Source organism: Eubalaena glacialis, chromosome 13, assembly GCF_028564815.1.
Source record: "Eubalaena glacialis isolate mEubGla1 chromosome 13, mEubGla1.1.hap2.+ XY, whole genome shotgun sequence".
In the NCBI taxonomy this organism is placed as follows: Eukaryota; Metazoa; Chordata; class Mammalia; order Artiodactyla; family Balaenidae; genus Eubalaena; species Eubalaena glacialis.
In genome coordinates, this window is record NC_083728.1 from 37,989,195 (window position 1) to 37,993,764 (window position 4,570).

Sequence of the window (4,570 nt, forward strand, 5' to 3'; positions counted from 1 at the left end):
AATGAAAAGATAAAAATCAACATCTTGAAACCCCGTCATTCACAAAACTATTAAAACAAATGACATATACAAAGACTCAAAAACATTACTCAAAGTTAATCATTAACATAAAAATTTCTAGGACTATTTTCATTCAGCCCTTTTGACCATATTTCTAATTATTTAAAAATAAACTATTCATTATCTGCCAATCATAATTTCTCAAAAATAACCCACTGAGAAGGCTTCAATCATTAAAAGCATAAGTATTTGGAGGGCCAAAGTGAATAATACACATCTGTATCTTTCTCAGCCACCATGTTTTCTTCCTGTTACTTCCAACTACTATGAGTTGTGCTAAAGGAATTTTTACTAAAAAAAATTTTAAATCAATTTTAAATAACTGAGTCTAACCCTCACAGAGGGTTCTTCCAGAGAAGTGTCAGGTGTCAACCTTTGTTTCCCTTCCTTTCTCTCTGGGATTAAAGCCAAATAAGTGTCCTCTGCCTTTGGAAGGGATTTTGGGTCTGTACTGCTTCCCACCCTAGTGGGAGCCTTAATCTGGCAAGAACCTGAGCTTCTCCAGGCTCAGGCCCTGACCTTGCATTGGTCTAAGCACGACTGACCTACACAGTTCATTTCTACCTGAGAAAGGTCAGTTCCTCTCTGGCTCTTCAAAACTGAAGGATTCAGCTCCTCCTGCATTAAGCTTACATTTCCATCCTTTGCCTCACTCCTGTGAGGCCTACCCCTGTTATCCAGGAAGCCACGCCTTCCACTGCACACACCCAGTCTACAAGCTTCACGTCTGCCTTGGTACAGCTGTCCTTTCCTCCAGAGCCGGTGCTCTGTTCTTGCCCTGGAGCAATGCTCCTCAAATTTGAATGTGCTCACCAATCTGCAAGTCCTGACTGGGGCCCAAGATTCTGCATTTCTCACAAGTTCCTAGATGGTGCCATGCTGGTTCTGTGAAACTTCACTGACACAAGGCCCTCAGGGTTCTCACACACTATATCCTGCATTGACACCTCCTGGAGGCTTGTTCAACACACGTTGCTGGGCCCCACTGCAGAGTTTCTGATTCTGGAGTGCAGGGTAGGACCCGAGAATGTACATTTCTAACAAACTCCCTGGCAATGCTGCTGTTGATGTGGAGATTGCACATGGAGCTCCACTGCTCTATAGGAAGATGTAAAGGAAATAGAAGGCGGCCTGGCCCTGAAATACAGAGCTGTTAGGGAGACTAAAAACCTGACTGGAACTCTCCCTGGGGAGGAGAAAGATGGGCGCTCTAAGGATGAAAGGCCGTGGAGGTGTAAGGAGGTGGTTAACACCTGCTACCTGAAAAGCTGGAAGCACAGGTGAGTCCTGAGGCCCACCACTAGCTAGAGACTCAGCTAAACCTGGAATGGTATCCACCTTGCAAATGTAGCACTTCTCAAACTCTGATGTGCACACACATCACCTGAGAACCTTGTCAAAATGCAGTTCTGAGGCCACAGGTTTGATGTGGACTCGGAGATTTGGCGTTTCTACAAGCTCCCAGGTGATGTGATGCTGCTGGTCCCAGGACCACACGGAGAAACAAGGGCCTAGAGACCCAAGTCATCTCTTCTAACCCTGGCCAAGACTTTGGAGAAGCACTGAAGGCTCAGGGGGAGTGGGGAGTGGCCATCAGGGAGTCTTTACCTTCTCTTGATTTAGCCCTTAGTGCTGCCTCTCCTGCTCTCACAGCACAATCCTCCTGCCTGGCCTGAGTTAAAATAATCAACCAGCTGCAGGCAGCAGTGAAGTCAGCTTCTATCTTATCTCAGAGCCAAGCAGAGTTAGTTAGCTGCTACTGCGGGAAGTCTTAGACCCAGAGACATTCTGTCACTTGTCCAAGGTCACGTAAATAGTATATTCACAAAAGTACATTATGGAAACTCTGTGCCTTTGGTTTGTGATGATATTTAAGGGTTTGGCTCAAAGGTGCCAGGCCTCGGGCACTGTGCACAACCCATGGCCTCTGTGAAGGGCTCCCCCTGGTCTTCTGCAGGGCTCCAGCTTGAGGGGACTCAGTTGACTACAAGGGGAACCTGAAGGAAGGGTCAGAAATCCTAAAAGCAAGCTCAGCCTAAAATGCCTCCTTCCCTAGACAGACCCTCCATCACTCACTGTCCCATACATGCCTCCCTTGTATTACTTCAGAGGTGACCTGCAGCCAGGGCCCACTGGTTGGTGGCCCTCTCTAACCAAACCATGGTCCCCTAAGCCCTAGAGCACGAGTCACCTCCTGCTGGAGCCCCCAGGCTGGAGGCCACCAGGGTGATTGGGGCTGGGGGCTTTTTTTCTCTGTAACTGTTCTGGCAAATCTGCACCTTTCCCCCCTCCTTCTCTAAAAACAAACAATAAACAAATACACAAAAGCAAGGTCATTATCTTAATCTTTATATTGGGTAAAGATAACAGTTTTCAGTAACTCCATCCTTTAACACCCTTACTCAACCCAATCATTTCAGAAAACTTTACAGGACCTTGTTTCATTGCCTTTCTTGTTGAATATACCATCTTGATTAGTTTGCTAGGGCTGCCATAAAAAAATACCACAAACTGAGGGGCTTAAACAACAGAAATTTATTTTCTCACTGTTTTGGAGGCTGGAAGTCTGAGGTTAAGGTGTCATCAGGGTTGGTTTCTTCTGAGGGCTCTCTCCTTGGCTTGTAGACGGACATCTTCTCCCTGTGTCTTCGCATGGTCTTCCCTCTGTGTGTCTCTGTGTCCTAATCTCTTTTTATAAGGACACCACTCATCAAATGTGATTAGGGCCCACCCTAACGGCATCATTTTTTTCTTTTTTTAAAAGTTTTAACATCTTTATTGGAGTATAATTGCTTTACAAAACGGCTTCATTTTAACTTAACTTTAAATTAACTCTTTAAAGGCCCTAACTCCAAATACAGTAATTTTTCGGTATTGGGGACTAGGACTTCAACACCTATCAAGAAATGTCATAGCAGTATGTCAGTGTCACTCTCAGTACAGCTCAAAGGCAGTCCCAGGACTAAGAGGGCCTTGTGGGTGCCCCATGTTCACACACTACACCCTTATCTGGATCACTCTATGCCTTCAACAGACTGGGCCACTGCCCACCAATCCACTTAGGATTGCCAAGAGTGCTTACCTCCTACTTGCCATTGCAAACAGAAATGCTTCCATTCTGGATACAGCCCCTGAAATCCAGCCACCACGCCCCCATGGCTCACACAAAGTGAAGAGTTTCGTAATCAAACAAAGTTGTTTAGTTTGGCTCATACTAATGAAGTTCTAAAACTCTAAGCCAGATAATGTTCCTCCCACACACAAATACACTGCAAACACACCTGGCTTAGAGTTATACTGATTATGAGTTAATTAACATAAGACGGAGTGTTAGCTATAATTCAGGGGGTACTACAGAAAGTTGGCAAGATACTTTCCCCTCAATGCTGCCAAATTCTGAATGCTAGGCTTGCCCGTCACCCAGCTCACGGTAGCTGTCCACACATGGAATGCGCCCACTCAGGTTTCTTTATGGCTCCAGCTCATCTTCCCAAGGCCCCAACTCCAAAATGCAGGGAGAACCCCACATATTCCGGGCCCACCAGGTGGTCTTGCCATTGTCTAGACTCACAGACCAGGAACTCAATGAGAAGGGAGACCCTGTTTTCTTTGTCCAGCCTTATTTCCCCCATTCTCTTGCATGTCTCTGAATCTCCTTTTATTCCAGCCCTCCAAGGAGGCCTTTTCTCTCCAACCACTCTTTTCTCTGCACTGCCTTCCAGGAGGTGATGAGACATCATGGGTTTGTTATTTCCATGGCATCATGCAAATACCAAGGCTATTTTTGTGGACCAGACTAGCCCAGAAGGAGGGTTTCTCACCTCCAGTTAAGGCCATCAGACAGGGCTAATGTTTCCTCAAGAAACATCTCTGGACCTTTGATGAATGATGATATGCTCAGTCAAGCCCAGATTCCCCCTGTAAATATGTCAGAGACCATTCTTAGCTTTGAGAATTTTAGGAGAATGATTTTTCACTGCCACCCGTGGAGGAGGCCCACTGTGGCTCTGCTGCTCATTTGATTCCCACAGCTGGGGTGGCCACATTCCTCAGAACATGCCAGGAGATGAACTCAATAAATAAACCAGTTTGGGCTGTTTGGCTCTGTCCAGCCAGCTTATGGAAAATGCCCGGTGAAAGCCACAACTTGCTTTTGACAAAATCACCTGAAGAGTACTTGAACAACAGAAACATTGTTTTATTCAGCGTCCCCTAGTTTGCAATAGTCAAACCACAATATCAAATGTAAGAGCATTTGTGTTCTCCAGGGTGATGGGTGTAAACCATAAAAAGGCTGAATGAAGTTCTGATGTATGCTACAATGTAAATGGACTTTGAAAACATGATGCTAAGTGAAAAAAGCCAGACACAAAAGTATAAATATTGTGTGATTCCATTTATATGAAATATCCAGACTAGGCAAATCCATAGAGACAGAAAGTAGATTATTCGTTGCCAGCAATTGAAGAGAGGGGGTAATGAGAAGTGACCGCAAATGAACGTGGGGTTT